The sequence below is a fragment of the Dermacentor andersoni genome, chromosome 11, assembly GCF_023375885.2.
Source record: "Dermacentor andersoni chromosome 11, qqDerAnde1_hic_scaffold, whole genome shotgun sequence".
NCBI lineage: Eukaryota > Metazoa > Arthropoda > Arachnida > Ixodida > Ixodidae > Dermacentor > Dermacentor andersoni.
This window is the reverse complement of record NC_092824.1, coordinates 2,484,826-2,508,182: the sequence shown is the minus strand read 5'-3', so window position 1 is coordinate 2,508,182 and position 23,357 is coordinate 2,484,826. Positions and strand designations below refer to the sequence as shown.

At 45.3% G+C, this 23,357-nt stretch overlaps 1 protein-coding gene across 1 annotated transcript in view; it reads right to left on the bottom strand.

The window, feature by feature from the left end:
• LOC129381473 (adhesion G protein-coupled receptor B2-like) overlaps positions 1–23,357 on the bottom strand; it is a 495,955-nt gene that overhangs the window by 116,287 nt on the left and 356,311 nt on the right. The window lies entirely within an intron of this gene.

Genomic DNA, 23,357 nt, shown 5'->3' with positions numbered 1-23,357 from the left:
AATAAAAAACTCAACATTGACCAACAATATTTTAATGCCTTCTCAATAATTTTTTTTGTACGGGTTTGCTTTCCTTGGGGGTGGTGAATTCAAATGTTTCCAGTGTAAGCTTTGCCGTAGTATTTCAGGCTAGTAATAGCGGCAGCATGATTCGTCCCCGGTCACATTTACAGACAAAAAGTCGTCACCCTCATCGCGATACCGCATTAGATGAGTCAAGGTAGCGCCTATCTTCTCAGTCTTCTGGCGATAGTTCAAAATCTTGGACATCCATTGCGCACACAAGTGCCGATAACCGAGATGTTCATGAATTATGGTGTGAACCGAACCGTGACTGATATTCACACGCCCTGCCAATTCATAGATGCTTATCCTCCGTTCTTGTCTAATCAGCTTTTGCAATTGTATTGGGGGTGATTGCGCAGTAGCTTTGGCCCGGCCACGGATCGACTATGCAACCATGACGTCGTCCTTTGAACCGTTTGCCCCAACGCTTCACAGCGGCCAATGAAGTTCTATGTACAATGCACACGGCGGCCATACGGCGATTAATGTCTTTTTGGGAAACATCGTCATCTGTCAAAAACCCCACCACACCATGCTGTTCTTCCTTTGGAGTGTCCATTATGTCACGCAACCATATTCAACCCAGAGTATGAGAGCATTATTGAACATTTATCCTCACCCCTGCATCTGACTTTTGTAAATGAGATGCCTATGTGCTATGCTCATGCCTCGCAAACAATGAGCCGAACTATTATTGCGCGGGGTGGGTTGGCTCACTTTCATTTGACTCGCCCTCGCACAGTAGAAATGCGAAGCTACAATGGAATATACAAATGTGAAGATACAGTTTGATAAAAGGCAGAAAATGTTACTGGAAACAAAGTTCACTGCGCACATACACAAAACCTCGCAACAAGATATTTAAATATACTTATAATTCTACAATAAATCTACGTACCTTAGAAAAAGTCGCAATATATTGACAAGTGTACTTATCTTTATCAGGCGACACGTTTTACCGCCTAACAAATGTTATCGCACAGCGCAGGACGCGCCTGCATGTATCGGAAGTTTATGGAATGTTGTCGATGCTTCTATCCGCTGCCTGTTGTCGCCGAACCTTGTGTTATCTGATTTCATCGCCTGGCGCGAACGGTGTAGAACTTTGTGGAAGGCACGCGTGTCCCAGCGATTAGTCTGGAACATTCGACGACTGCTGCATAAAAGCCGACGCGCTTGACCCGCTGATTAGATTTTCGACGATCGCCGACCGTGTTCGCCGCTGTTGTTGTGCTATAAGTGTAGCCTGTTTTTGTGTGGCACAGGTTCGCCCAATAGAAGTTAGTTTTGTCTTTCACAGTATTGCTACTGTGTTTTTCAACGTCACCACCTCGTTACAATATGATGCGTCAAACAAGGGAAAAAATAGATGTTGCGCAACGACAGATTCACCGACCACAGCCCTCTCCTCAATCCACTCCCCTGATGTAACGCACGCGACGGAAGGCGGCGCGCTTTCTCCCCAATTTTCACCCTTGCGCACGCAAGACTGAGCCACCATCATCGGCTCACCTCGTCCCGTCCGTCCGTCCCGTAAGCGATCCTCTTACGGGACGGACGGTGGGACGGTTTTTCTGTTTGGTAGGGATATAAATGCTGTAAAGACGTGGGGCTAGTTGGTGCATAGCTTTCAACAGATGAAGCGCCAATAGTGACGGCACACTAGGAAGGAACAAAGACAGGTCAAGGCAAGTTCCGCCTTGTCCTGCCTTTGTTCCTTCCAAGTGTGCCGTCAGTATTAGCGCTTCACCTATTGAAAGATATAAATGCTTACCCATTTAAAACCACCAGCTTTCACTGTGCCCTTATTATCTAAGAACTCGTAAGCGCCGTTGAACGCTATATAGCTGCTACCCGGATGACGTGTCCGAATAGGTATCCTGCAATTACGCAGTACTGAGTCCCCTTTACTCACGTACGGGGCAGAAACCTGGAGGCTTACGAAAAGGGCTCTATTTAAATTGAGGACGACGCAACGAGCTATGGAAAGAAGAATGATGGGTGTAACGTTAAGGGATAAGAAAAGAGCAGATTGGATGCGGGAACAAACGCGAGTAAATGACATCTTAGTTGAAATTAAGAAAAAAAAATGGGCATGGGCAGGACATGTAATGAGGGACGAAAATAACCGATGGTCATTAAGGGTCACGGACTGGATTCCAAGGGAAGGGAAGCGTAGCAGGGGGCGGCAGAAAGTTAGGTGGGCGGTGTTGCGACTTTCAGGTGGTCCCGTAGCGCTCGTCACCCGTTTCGTAACAGAGCGTTGCCAGCTCTAGTCGGTAGCGAAGACTCCGAGTCAGGCGTCGGTGAGAATAACAAAGCGACTTTATACACTATATACAGGTCATTATACAGCACAAGATAGGATCGGCACGGGGGCCCAGAACTAGCAGCAAATGCGACTGTTCCCGCACAGCGACGTCCGGCGAGACTGCAACGCGTCATACATCTCACTCCAAATCGAGAGCGGCACTCGGCTCACGGTGGTTCGGTGGATCCGGTTCTCCAGGCGGCGTTGGCGCCTATAAAGCCCCGAGAAACGATTGTCACTCAAACGGCCCAATACAAAGACAGCACTCGACGGTCGTCCGAGAGGTCCAACCAGCGACCGCGCTGGCCACCCGCTTCAAGTTTGCTGCGCGCGTTGACCTCCAGGGGAAAGGAAATACGGCGCCGGGCTGTCTAGCACTATGTTGCACGTTTGGACATGTCGCTCGCCGATGCTCCTCCACAGGACGCCGTTGCCTGGTAGAGCAGCATCTTGACTTGTCAAGGGAGCGTTAGGGAGCTGTGCCTTTTGGCGCAGCCCCGGGTTTGTCCAAAGGGTGTTCGCAGAATAATTTCTGCATCTTGTAGATTCAGAATCCGGGCTGGTTGTACGGGCACAACAGCGAATGAGATTAAGTAGTCTGCAGGGAGAACATGGCCACAATTAGCACATGACCGAGGTAGTTGGAGAAGTATGGGAGAGGCCTTTGCCCTGCAGTAGGCGTCACCAGGCTGATAATGATGATAAGTCCCCTTTATCACATCTTCTGTGGCTTTCGTAATGACCTGCGCTCCAATTCTGCGGCAGACATCTGTTATCCTAGCCTTGAGCTAATCTGTCGTCCGTGCCGATCATGCAAGCGCGATCTTTCACAAAAACCGAAAGAAAGAAATCGAGTGTCTACACTCGATTTCGGCCGGCCATTTTACAGGCCCGTGCCTTCCAATCCAAGACAGCAATCCGAGACAGCCCGACGCCGTATTTCCTTTCCCCTGGAGGTCACCGCGCGCAGCAAACTTGAAGCGGGTGGCCAGCGCGGTCGCTGGTTGGACCTCTCGGACGACCGTCGAGTGCTGTCTTTGTATTGGGCCGTTTGAGTGACAATCGTTTCTCGGGGCTTTATAGGCGCCAACGCCGCCTGGAGAACCGGATCCACCGAACCACCGGGAGACGAGTGCCGCTCTCGATTTGGAGTGAGATGTATTACGCGTTGAAAGAGAGAATAGACTACAGGAATTTGAAATGCCACAGGTAGCGCGGGAAGAAGTAAAGAAAGCCTTGGGGGCTATGCAAAGGGAGAAGGCAGCTGGGGAGGATCAGGTAACAGCCGTTTTGTTGAAGGATGGTGGGCAGATTGTTCTAGCAAAAACTGGCCACACTGTATACGCAAAGCCTCATGACGTCGTGCGTACCGGAATCTTGGAAGAACGCTAACATAACCCTAGTCCATAAGAAAGAGGACGCTAAAGACTTGAAAAATTATAGACCGATCAGCTTACTGTTCGCTGTCTACAACGTATTTACTAAAGTACTCGCAAATAGAATCAGGAAAACCTTAGACTTCTGTCAACCAAAGGACGAGGCAGGATTTTATAAAGGCTACTCAACAATAGACCATATTCACACTATCAATCAGGTGATAAAAAGATGTGCGGAATATAACCAACCTTTATATATAGCTTTCATTGATTACGAGAAAGCGTTTGATTCAGTCGAAACCTCAGCACTCATGGAGGCATTACGGAATGAGGGTGTAGACAAGCCCTATGTAAAAATACCGAAAGATATATATAGCGGCTCCACAGCCACCGCAGTCCTTCATAAAGAATGCAACAAAATCCCAATAAAGAAAGGCATCAGGCAGGGCGATATGATCTCTCCAATGCTATTCACAGCGTGTTTACAGGAAATATTCGGAAACCTGGATTGGGAAGAATTGGTGATAAGAGTTAATGGAGAATACCTTAGTAACGTGCGATTCGTTGATGATATTGCCTTGCTTAGTAACTCAGGGGACAAATTGCATGCTCACTGACCTGGAGAGGTAAAGCAGAAGCGTGGGCCTAAAAATTAATCTGCAGAAAACTAAAGTAATGTGTAACAGTCTCGGAAGAGAACAACAATTTACAATAGGTAGCGAGGCACTGGAAGTGGTAAGGGGATACATCTACTTAGGACAGGTAGTGACCGCGGATCCGGATCATGAGACTGAAATAATCAGAAGAATAAGAATGGGCTGGGGTGCGTTTGGCAGGCATTCTCAGATCATGAACAGCAGGTTGCCATTATCCCTCAAGAGAAAAGTGTATAACAGCTGTGTCTTACCAGTACTCACGTACGGTGTAGAAACCTGGAGGCTTACGAAAAGGGTTCTACTCAAATTGAGGACGACGCAACGAGCTATGGAAAGAAGAACGTTGGGTGTAACGTTAAGGGATAAGAAAATAGCAGATTGGGTGAGGGAACAAACGCGAGTTAATGACATGTTAGTTGAAATCAAGAAAAAGAAATGAGCATGGGCAGGATATATAATGAGGAGGGAAGATTGCCGATGGTCATTGAGGGTTACGGACTGGATTCCAAGGGAAGGGAAGCGTAGCAGGGGGCGGCAGAAAGTTAGGTGGGCGGGTGAGATTAAGAAGTTTGCAGGGAAAACATGGCCAGTATTAGTACATGGCCGGGGTAGTTGGAGAAGTATGGGAGAGGCCTTTGCCCTGCAGTGGACGTAACCAGGCTGATGATGATGCCTTCCAATCTATTGCACATGGAAAGTCGAATCCAGCCAGTTTTGGCTGCTGCTGTGTGCTGGCGCCCCACCTTGCTGATACCACAAAAGTGGAAGACGTGACAGAGGGACTTCGCTGAGAAATTCATTCACCACTATTTAAAGGGTTTCGTCCACGTAACGCTGTTCAGTGAGTGTGTGATTGAAGATGATGGGACCGATTATAATACCGGCGTAAATTCCTAACCACACATTGAAGGGCCACTGGTACCGGTGCCGTGTGTGCTTTACCCAGTGTTGATTGTAATCACTCCAACAGTGTGCATTATGCAAATCTACCTGACCGTTTCGGCGAATATTGGCTTCATCTGTGCATATGATGTTGCTCAATGAGTGCGGTGACTCATCGGTTCTTGTGGGGACTTATTTCGAGAAATCTAGACAACTCTGAAGGTCCCTATCTTCCAAGCATTGGTGCAGGTTAAGGTGGTACGGATGAAAGGCCGACTGATTTGGAATCCACCAAACTGATTACTTGGAAATTGCTACCTGGGCGGCCACGTCCCGCACGCTTGGATAAGGATTTGAGGCCATAAATCCTAGAACATCCATGCGTAGGCTAGGACTCAGAGATGTAGTCCTCCTCCACTCTTTCTGAAGCTGCGGGTTGTCTCAGTATTTCGTAATTTTTGATGATAGTGGATGCGTCTGGTCCACCGCCACACTTCCATGACTGATATATATATCAGAGGAAGGTAAGAAAAGGAAGGCCACAAATATATATATTTGTGACCTTCCTGTTGTTTCCAGTTGCAGCTTCCCAGACAAGGATCCTGTTTTCCTTCTGTTCATTAGAGAAAGACTGGGACGAACCTTTGCACTGACATTGTGAATATGTTTTTGTTGGGATAAGGTTTCTGGAAAAGAAAAAGGAATTATCCGTACTCGTTATCTGCGCTAAGGCAACAGCTTGTTTCCAACACCAAACGCGACGCGTTACTTCAGCCGGGGCGCGGCAGATAAGAAACTAGCTCGATCACAATGTATTTATTTATTTTCGTTTATTTTCTTCCGGCTAACTCATAGGGAGCTTGTTCGAGGGCTGTGCTCTACTATGCGACTGGGAGCGCAGTCACGTGGTATGTTTTATATTTCGCAGGGTTCGCTTATCAGTCGGAAGAAATTGTAGGCAATTAGCACGTCACTGGAAACGCCACAATTAGATGTCCCTCGGCTGTGCCTACAAATGCCTCACTGACACTTTGGTAATGAGGATAGTACGTCTCGAGTTACATAATTCATTACAATTCACTGATTAAATCTCAGTAATCAAAAAAGTACTGGCAGCTACTCCAATGTAGCGGGAAAATATGCGCTAGGTTTTTTTCGAGTAACGCAATTGCTATATTTTAAATCTGAGTGCATGATGCATTGTATGCATTTATGACCACTGTATGCATTTATGACCTCTGCGTGCAAATGACGATGTTTCCGTCCCTAATAAACGTTGTAAATTATTAGAAGAGTATTGTTTTTCTTGAGTCGTTAGCTTTGCTTACTCGAAAGAGAACCAATTATGAGACACTTATGATTCACGTGTACTTAATACACCGTTGATAAAAAAAATTTGCCTAAGGAGTCATTGAAGTGTGCAGGTTATTATCAGGGTCAAAACAGCACGCAAAGCAATTTGAAACGAGGTGAATATACAGCAACATATTCATTCTTTATGCATAGGCCATCCATACCTTTCAAAATAAATTTCAATTCGCTACCTCATAAATTTCAATTCGCTACCTCCCTCTCTTTACAAAATATAGTAACCTTTGCCCTGTGTATATATTTAAATATATCGCATATGTGCATGGTGTTTACAACGGTAATTTAAACAATGTTTAATTGACAAAATACGGACAAGCAGCCGCCACTAGTGCTGCTCATGCGCTTGTCAGCATTTGCAGAAATAAAGCGAAAGCATGAATTAAACGCCGCGCGCGTCCGCGCCAACAATGATGCAGTAAGCTATTAGTCGCAATAAAATTTTAAGTGAGAAGGTTGAGGCAAGGTTAAAGGCACCTCAAATGATGTCGGTGAAAAAACTCTGGTAATGAAAGTCTAGGTGTGTGTGTGAGAGGGAGGGAGGGAGGGGGAGAGGGCTGTGCCCATTCCGGAAAATTCCGGACGGGGCTCGGAATAGCAAGCATGGCATCACCCACGACACTCGCTAATGCTGACCACTGTACGCCCCTCTCTCCTTCCCCACCCCTCAACACTGTAACCCGCTATGCCCACATTTTTCATACGTTCACTTCATTTCTTCTGCTAAGAGGCGTATAACGAGTGTCCTGAAATCTACAGTTTGAAGCAGTGCTTGATCACCTTGTTACTGTCATATACCTGTTTCAGAAAGGTGTTTAAAAGTGTTTTTTCGAGCGTGAAAGAAGCCCGCGAATGCACGTAAAACTGCCGCGCAACTGACCACTCGCAGCACTTTGCGTGTATTCGCGGGCTACTTTCACGCTCGCAAAAACGCTTATGTAGCACGTACGTATGAAAGCTGAATCGCGAGCTATTCATGTACCTCTACAACTTCATTTTTCACACTTTGCATCTAACTTATTCAGGAAGTAGATTCATTCATTAAGAATAATTACGTAATTTAGACGGAGTGCAAACAATCTAAGTATCTCCAAGCCACGGCAGACAACATTACTTTGGTTCTGTCCAGGTACATCGCAATGGCATATTTCTACATCTTAGTGCATGATAGCTGGGAGACTGTATATATTGAACTAGCCTTTAAAACTAGTGATACACCTCAGATCGATGAGACCAGTTATGTAAATTATTGCAGTCATGGGTTAAAGCCCTTTCCACAGCAGGGCTCATATATATAAAATAATGATTTAAAATTTGCATACTATATACATGTTGATACGTGTAGAAAGACACAGACGAAAGAGGCTATTTACAGGCTATTTACACTAGACTGGAGCCAGAGCGCCAGGCCGACATTCACTCGCGCCAAGGGCACAGACCCACTTCGTCGTCGTTCTCGCGTTGGCTCGTCCCTTGAGCATCACTCGATGATATCGTAATACTATATATATATATGACTAGCAGCAACTTAGAGTTCCATATTTACGCACTGATCCTGACCGGCCACTTTCCAGCCACCCTCCTCTGCCTCAACGGCGATCTTCGCTGTGCCGCATCGTAGCAATGCTCTCCTGGACGGCGCTGCATCATCGAAACATGGTGAAGCTGCGACTCCGTGACCACATCTTAGCGGGAGGTCGCTGCCCTGAGCGCCATGCTTTTAAGTAAGCTAGTACCGACGCCTTGTTACGTATTCGACAGCTAGACGCCGAGGGTGACGGGACGACGGGCCCAAGGAACAGACGACCCGCGCAGCGCCACGTTTATTCTTTCAGCGACGCACTTTTTGAGCGCTAAGCAGCCAATCAGGGGGTGGCAAAATAGAGGAGATATCACGGGAAACGGGGCAATCTCATCTGCAGATTGCAGAGTAGAATGTGACCAGCACCACGAATGTTACAGCTCGGCCAAAGCTACCCATTTGGGAAGGCGTTCAAGAGGATGACGCTTCTTGAACAACTGGAGGCGGGAACAGGTAGGCAACGATGGCAACAAGATTGTCCAAGCACAGCAGTGAAGCGTTTTGCCTAAAAATATATAAGGGATTTCCTGAGGCAGGTTGTATGAAACAGCGGCTTCACTTTGAAATTTGCCGAAGGCGCGCGTCATTTCAACTTTGGCTACCGGCAAGCACTTCGTGTCGGGCTCTAGTGCCTGATGCACCCATATACACCATCCGGTGAAGTCTTCGGGCTTACCAAACGATGGGTTGACGATATCAAACGTTGCTCTTCTGTCACGTAGGACCTTGCAACTAACGCCGTTCACCGTCATGTCATAGGTGTAAGGCAAGAGTAAATCGCTCTCTTTAGTTAGCAAATTAACGGACACAGTTGCTTGTCGGCACCCTACTGCAATATCATTTATCATCATCATCATTTATTGTCCCTTAAAGCCCCTGTCGAGGTATTACATAAGGGGGGAGCGTATACAAGGTAGATAATAAGAACAAAGGTAAAAAATATATAACAAAGCAACACAGGGACATAAAAACAAGCAAAGAACGCGATAGTTAAAACGGTGCTTGCCAATATTGCCTTGATGCCTCAAGCGCCACACACGTAGGGGAATTGTTAGGGCAGCAGGGCGAATACACAATGGTTACAGGGGAAAAAAACTCAATACAGGAAAAGGGATAAAATTTCATGAACACAAATTGGAGCAAAAAGAAACATGTCAACCCAAATGATTTAACAAATCGCCTTAAACCTTGTCGCGTGATGCTCATTATTTAGTGAATCGGGCAGCAGGTTCCCTTCTTGAATTGCGGTCGGAAAGAAGGACTTGTTAAAAGCATTAGTGGAGCCATGAAGTCGTTGGACGCTATTTTAATTGAATAGGCGGCGCGATGTACGGATGGGAGGAGATATAAGGGAACCACGCAGACAGGGGAAATTGAAATATAACTTATGGAATAAACACAGGCGCGCAACTTTTCGTCTGAGAGCTAAGGAAGTGAGGCCAAGTGATAGTTTAATGGAGCTTACGCTGGAATGAAGGTCGTATGTCGACGATATGAAGCGTGCTGCACGGTTCTGGACGGATACAAGCATGTTAATTATGCAGGACTGATGAGGACTCCAGATCGCGGATGCATATTAAAGCCTACTGCGGACAAAAGTTTCATATGCCAGTTTTCGTATGTTAGCGGGGAAAGTGGGAAGTGATTTTCTGATAAAACCAAGTGTACGTGAAGCGTTCATTTCATTGATTCATTCTTTGATTAAGCGCGAGACCAAGCAATGGGCTGCCCAAATAGAGATTTGAGAAAACCAAAACGAATTCAGCAGTAAGAAGCTAAAGTTTCACACATTACGAGTGAAACTGCAATTTTCTTTATGCCGCAACTTGCCCAATTTTGTTTTGCAGTAGGATGTTAGCAGTGCTATTAAGGCACTTAAATACTCATGAATAGTAGTACAGAGAAAAAGAATAAGAGTAAGAAAGCAGTGGCTTTTTGTGGTGCTCTTATGGTCATTTTTCCCCTATCCGCTAAACCATTCTAAGCAAGAAAAGTTTATACACAATTAGTTTATACACAGACCACAACTAAACCACAAGTATCGTTGATAAGCAAAGTATATTTATTCGGTGACATTTTCTGCAGCCCTGTTATTGGGCCTTCCTTCCTTCCTTTTCAGCTGTGCAGGTTCATTAAGAAGTGATGAGACAGTTTGACAATTTTAATCGTTGAAAGACATAGCGAAACCTTCTTCCGGTTGTTTTTTCTTGGTTTCAGACTCTGCACATTGCGTTTTATGGCGTGTTTTCTGTGTTTGTTGCTTTTTCTTTATGGGTAGAGCATGTCAACGTTTTTTACACCATGTCAAGTATGTGGTGCCATAGACTGTTCTTAGATGGAGTCTTGCCCTTTCATTCTGTACAATGTGACGTCGGTTTTTGTTTCCAAGGCTGTTTTACATTTGAGTGTGATTGTAGCATTTTGCTGTTTTGCCTCTGTCACCCAAGCCTGAAAAATTGCTACCGACTGCTGGTGGCATTGCTACCGACTGCTGGTGGCATGACACATATGACATTTGCAATATATGGCCACCATAAATATAATAAATAGAAATTGATTCAAGAATAGTGCCTTTGCATGGTGGTGAAGCCATAAATTGTGGCTATAAGGTACCAGCGGTGCAGGTAGCACTGCTTGTGCAGAATATAGTGCAACTCTACTACTTTCAAAGATCATTGTTCTTATCTGCATTTGTATAGCTCCATTTCTTGTGAACACACACCTGGTGGAAGAGTAGCTTGCACCTGCAGTTGGGGCCAATGAATAGCCAAATTTCTGCCTGTTTTCATGTTATTAGCATGTTAGTAAAGACAGTCGTTTTTATAGTGACCTGTTTGCCCAATGTAGAAGCTGCTGCAGGGTGTCAGGATCTTGTACACATCTTCAGCGTTGTAGGGGACATAGCATCTGGCACATAGTTTGTCACAGGCCATGTCTTTGGGGCAAGTTGAGTTGACCCACTTGCAGAGGGTGAACCAAGCTTGTTGGATATGAAGTAAGCCGCCTGTACACTCATTGCCCTTCTTTCATTTTGTGTGAGATATGTGGTTATAGTGACCCTTGTTTTATGCACTTCTTGTCCAGCAGCAGTCTTTTGCATTTGAAACACTCGGCATAGCTTTCAGCAAATTAGACAGGAATAACACTGAAAAACCAGAAATGTTAATCATTGCACTCATCATGCGAAGCTTCGTACAGAATGATGAGGGCGTAAATAATGAGGGTGTTCCTCAAGGCCTTGTAGCATATGTCACGAATTTGGAGCAACATGATGTATAGCACTTTTTTGATCGCATGCTATAGGTTTAGCAAGTGTGCCCATGGTTGAAGTGCAGTGCAAGGTCAAGAAAACAGAAATCTATGAGCCGAACCCTGGTAAAGGAGACCCTGGGAAAACTAGTGGGAAGCCTGTTGAACATCTGGTTGACCCACTTGCTGGCGCCATCAGGCAAAGTATGATAAAGAGAAGGAAGTCATCAACATATCAGAAGGTTTTTATATATAAACACTGTGCTAGGGTCATAACATGCCAACAAGTCCTAGTGCGCAGGCTATGCACGACCAACTACATATGCCTTCTGTTCGGACATTGCTTATTGTAACTAAACAGGATGGAGCGGACAAAAAAAGAACAGCAGCTCCATTAATTTGGTTTCACTGGTATTAACCGTGTTTTGCAAGTGTACATTGCCATATGCCTTCTTGGGTGACATCAGCAAGGATCAGCTTGAGGCAAGGGGTAATAGACGTCTTTACAAGCTAAAAATGCATGCATGCATGGAGAGCACATTATGTCCAAAAAGTAGGCACTTCACAGGGGCACTGGAGAAGGAACAGATTATTAACAGTGGGCAAAGACAAGCTACTAAACACCCAACACTGTTGCCATGTAACGACCTCTGAAACAATCCCTCTTAAAGAGGAAATCATCTTTGTGTATACATAAAGAGGGCAGATGGGCAAAGCCCCTTCAGTAATGTTGCCAGTTTCAAAAGCCAACTTTGCCCTCCTGAATGCTTCCTTCTCACGACTTTGCTGGGTGCAAGCATTCTACTGTCCAAAAGCTGTCATTGAGAGCACTGTTGGTTTGGTGGCAATACAGTTCAGAAGCAATTGCAACAAACCTCCCTTCCTAGTTGGCCTCGATGCTCACGGTGCTTATGAAGCAGAACCATGAGGCAAGCAAGGTGAACGGATGCCTTCAAGCGCTTGTTCGTTTATCACACTGTTCTGTTAGTAACAACCATGAGACTTGAAACCAGTATGCTCAAGTTCGGCACTCGCGCGGTTAGCGCGGAGGATCCATAAAAAGCACGAAAACAGAAAACTCAAGGGAAAGGATAAAGCACCATTTAACACTTAGTATTGCTGCAGCCCACCCCCTTCTTTTATTTTGTCTGGTCGTGCTACATCTTTTTACTATAGATAGGCATGAACTTAGGTGATGTTCCCAATCAGTGTCCAATTTTTATATACGCTATGTACTGGTTCAAAGAGGCTCGAAACACTGTAATGGAAGCTTCAAGTAGAAAAGTTGCCTGAAAGAAAAAAAAGAGCTGTGGTGCAACCATCTCGGCAACATCTTGTCCCCTTAATAAAAATTGTGCTTCCATATCAACTTGAGCCGTCCAGTTTAGAGTAAAGTACCAGTGCACTTATGAACAATGAATCAATCCTCAAAGAGCATGTGCAGTCCAGCCAAGAGCAAGGGCAAGAATCCGCATTGTGCTCCTGCATTGAAGGTCAATAACACGTACCATAATGGCGAGTGTGCTTTAGTAAGCTTCCCTGCAATATGAATTTGTAATGTACAAAGAGTTGTCAATGAAGCTTACCACGAGCACAGATGCATTTGCAAATTATGTCACAATTGAAAATAATGAGCACAGTGTAAACCTATGTGCCCTTTCCACTCTTAGTATGCTTTACTGCACGATGCTTATTTACACCCCTGTATTGCGGTGTAGCAAGCTACAAAAGAAACGTTGCATAATGAGGCTTTTTACGATTATCTTTCTCGCAATACACTAATATTTCGCGGTGAAGCCTAAGAAATGTACTGCGATGAAGCATACAAGAAGTGAAAAGGGGCCACTGTCACTGGACATAATAAGAGCTCTTTAATTATACACTCGCGCACCCGCCGCCTCTCAAGTCGCCTAAGTGGTCATACTATGTATGTATGTACGTATATATGTACGTATGTACGTATGTATGTATGTATGTATGTATGTATGTATGTATGTATGTATGTATGTATGTATGTATGTATGTATGTATGTATGTATGTATGTATGTATGTATGTATGTATGTATGTATGCTTTATTTCCACAAAAACTAAATACAGCTTTGCGGGGGCAAAGTGGGGAAAAATGCTGCTCGTAGCAGCTTGACCAGCCCCAAATACCCTTGATACAAAAGAAAAATAAGGGAGCAGCAGAGCGGAAATACAGTTTTCCCAAGTACTTACATATTCAAGCACTACAACATATCATGCATACGCATCGCAAATCAGGTGAGGAAGAAAATACAACAAAAGCAAGATGTGAGCAAGCAAGCAAAAACACAAAATCTCACTGCACTTCAAAAGCACACAGGCACTGTACAACTCACATATGAGAGAAAAAATCAAGAATATCAGGAGGAGAACAAGGTGCAATATCAATTTTATTAACAATAAGATCGTTTAATAACTGAGGTAGCCTGGAGCACACCATTTGTGATCCATAGTTTGTGCGCGATTTTGGTACGTGCCAGTACTCTGGCTTTCTTGTGCTGTATGGAGTTTCGTGTAGTTTTAATTTAGCCTTAAAAGTAATGTAGTTTATGTTCTTTTTCTGTTCATATTTATAGCAAGCACTAAACGATACTTTAAAAGGGCCTGTACTTTCGGTGTGTTAAGCTTATGAAATAAATAAGCTGGAGAGAAATCGTATGGTTTATTGCAAATAGCGCGAAGAGCCTTTTTTGCAGTATGTACAGCGTGTTGATATTTGTGTCAGAAGTGGTAGCCCAGGCAGAACAACACTAATTTAAATGGCTGAGAAAAACTGAATTGTATAACAAGCACTTAATATAGCGAGGAAGATAGTTAAAGGAACAATATATTCCAGTGATTTGTGAAAGGTTACTAGCAAGAAAATATATATGGCTCTGCCACGTCATAGTATGATAAAAAAATACACCTAGCGATTTTACCGAGTGTACAAGTTCAATTTGCGTGTTCTTAGCGCGAAATAACACCGCCTTAGTCTTTTGCGAATTGATAGTCAAACCGCTGTCAAATGACCATGTGTATAGTTTATTCAAAACTGCATTAGCTCTTATAATCAATTCGGCAGGGCGGTTAGATGAAAAGAATAACGTAGTGTCATCAGCATAGATTACGTAACGCGTATCAATATCAATTTTAACTAAATCGTTAATAAAGATATTGTCACGTGGTGGTGACGTTAAGAACACAGTAGCAATACTGTGAAAGGCAAAACTAGATTTTATTGGGCGAACCTGTGCCCACAAAACAGGCTACACTTATAGCACAACGAAAGCGGCGAACACAGTCGGCGATCGTCGGAAATCTGATCTGCGGGTCAAGCGGGTCGGCTTTTATAGAGCAGTCGTCGAATGTTCCAGACTAATCGTTCGGACCCGCGTGCCTTCCACAAAGTTCTACACCATTCGCGTCAGGTGATGAAATCAGATAACATAAGTCTCGGCGACAACAGACAGCGGATAGAAGCATCGATAACTTTCCAGAAACTTCGGATACATGTAGGCGCGTCCCATGCTGTGCGATTACATTTGTTAGGCGGCGAAACGTGGTTGCCCGATAAAGATAAGTACACGTGTCAATATTAAAGAGGAGGGGCCCTAAAATACTGCCCTGGGGTACACCTACATTGACCGACCGAACTTCAGATTTAAAGCTATTTACTTGTACAAACTGCTTTCTATGACCAAGATACGACCTAATCAAGTCAAGTGCATTGCCTCGTATACCGTAGTGGTTTAACTTACTAAGCAAGAGATCATGATTTATAGAATCGAAGGCTTTTAAAAAATCGACAAATGCTCCCAATGTTAGCAAACGTTCCTCAAAATTATTTCGAATTAGTTCTTTCTGTTCAAGCAAAGCTAGCTGTGTTGACATATTTTTCCAGAAAGCGTACTGATGCTTAGTTATCAAGTTGTGCTTGTCCAGAAAGTCTGATATTCTGCAAAAAATTATTTTTTCCAAGCACTTCGAAAATATAGGGAGAATAGACACAGGTCTATAATTAGGTAAGGCAGTTTTGTCACCTTTCTTGAACAATACAACTTCTTTTGCCATCTGCATTTAATACGGGAACGCACCGGTAGAAAGGCTGATATTATAAATATGGGCTAGTACTGGAGCGATTATATCTATTACAAATTTGACAGGCTTGATTTTAATGTTATCAGCATCGCAGGAATTGCTATTGTTTAGTGCGGAGAACAGTAAAATTACTTCTGAAGTGTTTGTGGGACGCAAAAGAATTGAATGCACACAGTTCGTTGTAATGAAACGGCAGGCGTTTTCATTCACATTGCGTTTAGGTAGATTAGTGAAATAACTAATAAAACAGTCGGCCAACTTCTCGTCAGGTATGTTCGCTCCATCGAAAATTATACGCAACCCTGCCGCTGAATTGGGCACTCTATTCAGGAAAGAATTAAGCCGATGCCATATCTTATTGCTGTCATGGCTGCAAGATGCGAAGGATTGCTTATAAAATGTTGTTTTCGCAGAACGTAATTCCATAGTTAAGCCATTTCGGAATGATTTAAACACTCTTAAATCATCAGGATCCCGAGATGTGATGAATTTGTTGAAAAACCTAGCCTTTTCTTTCATCTTTTTAAATAATTGAATAGTAACACAGGGTTTAGGTATCCTTGATGGAGCAGACACTTTAGGAACGGAAGGAAAATGTTTAACATAATAAGAGATGAACGTTTCCAGAAAAGCACCGTAAGCGCGATCAGCACTTGTAGCAGCAACAACACTGTCCCACACTAGGGACGTAAGTCATCGCGAAAACACTCTAGCCGTTCTTCAGTTATAATTTGCGAAAAGCAAACTCGTTCTGTTGATCTTTTATCTTTCCGTTTGACAGTGAGGAATACAGGCATGTGATCACTCAAGCTGTATGAAATAGTGCCACATTGAACACTGTTTGATCCGTAGTTAGTAATGAACAAGTCAAGGCATGTGGACGTATCACAGGTAATTATGTTAGGAGTATTGATAACATTGGAACACCCATACGTTTTTAAAAGCAATTCAAAATCACGTGTGATATTGCAGTCAACCAGCATGTTTATATTGAAATCGCCACCACAAATCAATTTATACTGTAATTCAACAATGTATTTTAATAATTTCTCAAAAAAGAGAAAGAAGTCTTAGAGACTACCTCGCGGTGGTCTGTAGACAACAGAATAAACAGTGCTCGCATGTAACACAGACAGTACCTTGTAGTCATCGTTGACACAAGAAATTTCTTGAACACAGTTGACATTAAGCGAATCGCACACAATTAGGCTAACCCCGCCACCGCGCGAGTCCATTCTTGATCTTGCAAAGCACTCGTACTTTGGCGGACACCAGGGGACCGTACAATCACTGTACCACGTTTCAGAAAGCATTATGAAATGAAAACGAAAGTTTAGGCTGCTGAAAAAAATGTCAAGTTCATCCTTTTTATTTTTCACTGACTGGCAATTGATATGTATGCATCTAATCAATCCACCATTCTGTGAGCTTGCATTATCGTGAAGATTCGACGAACACATTTTGTTTGAGTGTCCCAACATAATCATTTTAACTACAACTTACTTTCGCTCCTATGCTCGAAAAACGATCTTATCCAGATCTGCAGGCGACTTAATCAAGTGTGCGCGATCGCCCTCACTCTTTCTTAGAAACACTTCCAGCGCGGTGCCATGCAAAGCGGAAATTATTTACACGCGCCCATCTTTCGCAGCTCTTAGGAGCGTTCGATTGTGCGCAGTCAGGTTTTCCGTAATAAACATTCCATGCTGAGCTCCTGACACCCCTATATTGCTGGCTGATAGCGGTACTGGCTGATAGCGGCCCCCTCTGCTGGCTGGCTATGCTGGCTGATAGCGGTCCCCTCCTACATTTAGTATGCTCCACCGCGTAACTAAAATGTACTGCGGCGAAGAAGCCGCACAATTGTATTGAGTGAATAAACAAATGGTTTTTACAACAGTACAGAAATAAACGCGCACCATGCATCAGTCTACCACACGGAAGAGCGTCGCAACATACGGTACCTGATTCATACAGGCCGTGTAGCCCGCTTATCAGTCGTAAAGGGAATTATGGGTAATTCAAAATTTCAGACACACGTGTTTATGTTTACGTTCGCACTCCTTGCGTAATAAGACTCCCAGAACTTCCACAATAGAAAGTAATTTACAACACACAAACGCAAAGAACACACACATATGTCTCATTTTCAACTCGGCCGTCATGCAAATGACATAGCACGGAAAAACGTGAGCATGCTATGTGTTAGCGTCGTAAACTTCATACTAGGTAGGGAGCTAGCACACCACAATCCCGCGACAGCCGCTAATGAGACCAAGACGGGAGCACATGTCTGTGAATGCGCAAACGGAGCCCCTAAGCCACTCTGCTCCTCCGCCACCCCCGCTGCACGGCTACACCACTCGTTTCAAGCACAGCACACCAAACACACATTCAGCGCTGAACAGTGGGCGGACGACGCAGTTGCATTTACATGACTTGAAGCGAGCAGCACATCCTTCGATGTCTGTTAAGCAAAGTCGGACACGGCGCCGACATATCATCGTTCGCAGAACTTCGCTGCCGAGGCGCTAGGCCGCTTCGATATTTCAGTTGTCACCACCGCCAGGTTCTCAGGAAAGCACGGGTCAGACAAGGCAGATTCTGTACTGCCAGAGCTCACCGAGGCCAAAGCCGCACTGCCGCACCGCCACTACTCACGGCTTTCCGCCAAGTAACACAGAACCTACAACCAACTCACAAGCAACGCACGCACAATCACATGAGCAATGTTAAACAACGCGCAGTCCAGAGAACGATCACGCCGAGGACGAACACGCCACGGCGTCGTTCGGCGCCAGCATCGCGCCTTCTCAAAAATCGCTAAACGATGCTGTCCCTAGGCACCTAGGATCAGGGCACGTGAGGGATTTTTGTACGACAAATAGACGCACGCTACGGCGATGCCCCTACAAGTGGCGCGGCACTCGCCCGCGGGACGCGGCTCCTGTTTCCGCTCACAGCGCGATTCAGGTGCAGCGTCCCACGCGGGACCCCTCTGACGTGATCGCTGCGCCGTAGCGCGTCTGATGGGAAACCATCCCCTGCGAAGATGCTCCCATGCGAGATAGAGGGCGATCCCATTGAGGCGTCAGCCCCATGATCGCGTCCGCTTTCATGGCGCGTCGCTGCCCGGCTGTCCGTGCCGATCACGACGTTTGGCTTGCGTAGGTAGTTTCTCCCTGCGAGACACCGAGTTCTTTGGTTCGTTTCGCTTGCTCAGGCGCACGTTTCATCTTTGCGTGACTCAAGAGCATGCCGACCAAATGAGTGGGCGGTGCGAACGGGATGCGATAACGCTATCGCGTTGCACTCTCGAAGGCGGAGCTTAAGCGTCCTCCAATATTTTGCTATTTGTTCAGCGTTCAAATTCGGACTGGCTATTTTGCGCTGCTTGTTCTCTTTCCCAACTGCATATCCCATTTTCAAAATGATGTTTTTATGGTCCCTCCCTATGCCGCTATGCCCTGCCTCATCAATGACCATTTCTTTCAACTTATCATGAATTCCTTCTGTCATCAGGTAGTAATCAATGGTCGATTGCCGGTTTCCCCCTTTCCACGTGATCTTGATTTCACACTTAGGCCCTGTGTTCACGATAACGAGGTTATGTTGCTCACAAAGGTCTAGCATTCACTTCCCATTGTTGCCGGTATAGCCATCTAAATCCTATATGTGGGCATTCATCTCACCTAATGGGACATTTGGGAAATAGCAAATTTGAATTCCTACGTTAGCGCATACGATAAGTTGGCAGATGTCAGTAATGTATTCTCTGCGCCTGTGCGGTTGTATAGCCTAGGTATATGTATGCATCGACAACGAAGGAAAAAGAGAAGTTAGTCAGCGCCAGTGTGTGTCGTGTCTATCTTTTTGTGGTTCGTCTTAGGTGTTTGCGCTGTAACGTTAAGTTCAGAATTATGTACCAACTAGGCCCAAATGAAGTTTTACTGAAGTTTTTTTTCCGTTCATTGAACCTGATAACCAAACATGCTCTTGACATTTTGCATTTACTCTTTCCCATTTGGCTCTCTGGTGGATGAGCATTCCGACTCCCCCTACCTTTCTTTCCGACTTAGTTTTATTGCACCCTTCCCAAATATAATTCTCAATAACTGGCGGCTCTTGTGAGTCTCTAAGGTGCGTTTCTGTAACCGCATATACCCCTATTGATTCTCTAACTGCTCCTCAATCTCTGCACTGTTTTCCTTCTTCTGCCGCCCTTCATGTTTACGTAGCCTATTGCATGGCGAGCTCTTTTTTCTTGCTTTCCTCCTTTTTCTGTTATCGACGGCGATGCTCTTCTCAAGTTCCCCTAGGGGACCATCTTCATTACTATCTACTCTGGCCTCCTGAGCGCCCGCGGGCCCCCTAAAAAAGCAACAGCACGACTAACAAGTCGCCATCCCACTTCTCGTGCCAGGCTGTAATTGCAGTGGATCCCGTCTCGTTTAAAACCACCACACCTTCTCACTTCCCTGTTTACTTCGACAACCTCGGAGCCTTTCTCACGGATCATTTTCGGTATTGCCTCATTAGCAGTCACTACGCCTCTTTGTACGTGACTGTCACGTACAGGCACCTCCGGCACCGTGCACACCATGATCTGCACCTGAGGGGATAGCTCGCGCAAGTCGTCCACCCCCTTCGCCAAGCGCTGGGCCAGTCCAGTCCCTTTCCTTTTAGGACGTCATTTAGCCCACCAGCTACTATGACAAGATTGCACACGTGGGCATTTTCCGCGAGCTTTTCTTTTGCTCGCTCCATGACAAAACTCAGTGTCCACCCTGGAAATGTCCCTACCGCCACTCCTTTATCGCTTTGCACCCTCTCCACAATTGCTTTTGAGCACCCAGCCAGGTGTGAGTCACAGACGATAATCACCGTTTCACCCTTTCCTACCTCTCCCTACTTGCCTTTGTCCTTTTCCGCGTGATTCGTACTCGACAAGGGGCATTGTTCCCTGGACTCCTGCTTTTTCCGCGTGGCGCCCTCAAGGTAGGTGCCGCTCTTTCCAGCTAACCCTTCATCACGCTGCATGCATTCCAAGTACTTTGCTGACACTCCCTGGCAGGTTGCATCGGGGGTCTGCGTTTCATTGTCACGCACATTGTCGTTCACTATGGCGGCCCTGTTCAGCTTTTCCTCAGCTGCTTCAAGTCTGTTTTCAACTACCTTCGGTGCATCACGTTCCCTATTTTGGTCATTTTTGAGCTCTTGCAGCTGTTTAACAAGCTCTTCCTGGAAAGCCTCCATTTTCGGCAGCCTAGTATCCACATCACATTGTGTGCCGGTTGATTCGATGCCCTCTCTATTCTCATCCGTCTCCTCATCTGCCTTGAGGGAGCCTCCGCGCATTGCCTGCTTTGCCGGCTTTCTCGCCATGTATTGCAGGGCTTTTTGCAAACAATACAATACTATAATAATGCTACTACTGATGCAAATACTATAATACTACATCAATACAGAGCAGGTGCCTTTTACCGGTACGCCCAGGATCCCAGGAAAAACCGGTACGCCCAGGATCCAAATCCTCAAAATGTCGCAAAGCAACTCTCACCACTGTTTCAAAAGCAATCAATGCCGCGGCGACCGAAGGTATGACACGCTCTCGCAAGCGCTCAGCCACGCGGCCATGCTCTCACTTTCCTACCAAAACACGCACAGTAAAACCACTAATTGCTATTAGTCTTGCCACTTCCAAGCCACCATTCAAAGACTACAAACACTCAACGTCCCACCCGGCTGCACGTGTTGAAGCACGTGTTGCGAAAGGACGCTCTAACCATCCTGAAAAACCAAATGTACACGAAGCGCACCCGCACACCCGAAATACAAGAGAAAAAAAAGGAAAGAAACCAAAAACCACCCAATTTCTGATTAAAGGAAAAAAAAATCAGCAAATCAAGAACAAGCAAGCTTAAAGCATGCACAACAACTTATGATTTCTTCGCCGCCGCGGATCCCCGAAAAGCACGTCCATTCGGCACAAAATCTGAAGCCTCCTAGACACTCGTAGACACTAGTGCCAGAGTTCCCTCTAGTAATTTTTGTAGGAAGCTATGCCTACGCCTACTCTTCACGAGCAGCAGCGGTATTGCAGGAGCCACAACGTATACAGAGTTCCTTTGAAGGGGCAGCGCAAAATGACGAAGAAGAAAGCAGGAACACACAGGACAGGAGTTCTGTCTTCGTGATTTTGCGTTGCCCCTTCAAGATGTTCAACCAGTACCAACTCGTCCAAATCTCGATCCTTCTACAGTGTTCCCGGTTCACGCACATATCCTATCCGGCCACTTTTCACCAATCGGCCTCTGTCTCAACGGCGATCTTAGTGGTGCCGCATCATCGCACTGCCCCCGTACGGCGCTCAATCATCGACACGTGGTGAAGCAGCGACTGCATGACCACATCGTGGCCTGCTCATGTCATCGACGATATCACCACTGGAGGTCACTGCCCTGAGCGCCATCCCTTTAAATAAACCAGCACCAACGCCTACTCTTCACTGGCAGCAAAGGCATTGCACGAGCCACAACTTAAACAGAGTTCCCTGTTTACGCAGTTATCCTCACCGGCCACTTTTCACCCACCCCTCCCTGTCTCTACGGCGATCTTCGTGGTGCCGCATCATCGCACTGCCCTCCCGGACGGCAGTAAATAATCGACGCGTGGTGAAGCTGCGACTGCGTGACTACATCGTGGCCTGCTCAAGACATCAACGATATCACCACTGGAGGTCGCTGACCTGAGCCAGCAACGACGCCTACTCATCACTGGCAGAAGTGGCATTGCACGAGCTACAACTTAAACACAGTTCCCTGTTTACGCCAAGTATTCTCAATAGTCATTTTTTTTCTTTTCTTTTTACCATAACACTGCTGCTGTTGTCACCAACTGTGTTCGCCTTCTTGTGTCTTCGATTTTGTATTTCATTCTATACTGTGTCCACTAATGCTAAACTCTAAAAAAAGCCGTGGGTCTAGAGGCTAAAATAAAGTTTGGCTAAAGACATCTGGTGTTCATCTGGTGTAAAGACAAGGTGTTCAGCAGGTTCTTGATAAAAATGAAAGATTCCGGCATTGATGCTGTGGAATTAAAAAAGGGAAGTCCAGTCCCTTCAATCAAGTGCAGAACACTTCAATGAACTAGAGGATTTCGAGGATGAAGTCGAGGATTTACGTGGCCAAAATGCCTGTTTGGTAAATGAGAATAAAGGACTAAAAACTCAAAACCACTCATTCACGCGTAAGGTTGAAGAACTTGAGCAATACTCACGCCTCAGAAATGTAGAGATCGAGGGCGTTCCCCGTTCCCAAGGGGAGGACTGCGTCACTATCATGGAAATGCTAGAGGAGAGAGTTGGCTGCCCCATATCGCTTAATCATCTCGACATTGTTCATTGCTTTCCTACACGGTCTAGTGAGAAAAACATCATTTCGCGTTTCTGCTCTCGAAATAAAAAATCAGGCTTAGTCTGTGAAGCACGTAAGACCAAGCTTTGTGTTAGTGATCAAGGACTCTGTAGAATTTATAACACACCCAACTTTGTAAACGATCATCTGACATCATGTAACAAGGCCCTGTTTTCCAAAGCCCTAACACTGAAGAAAGAAAAGAAGTGGGTGTTTCTTTGGACTGGCAAACGTAAAGTCAAGGCTAGAAAGACAACTATTAACTGAGTTTTCACATTCGTGATGACTCCGACTTAACTTGAATAGACTAATATCATAGCAAGCAGCGTTTATTGTCTCAACG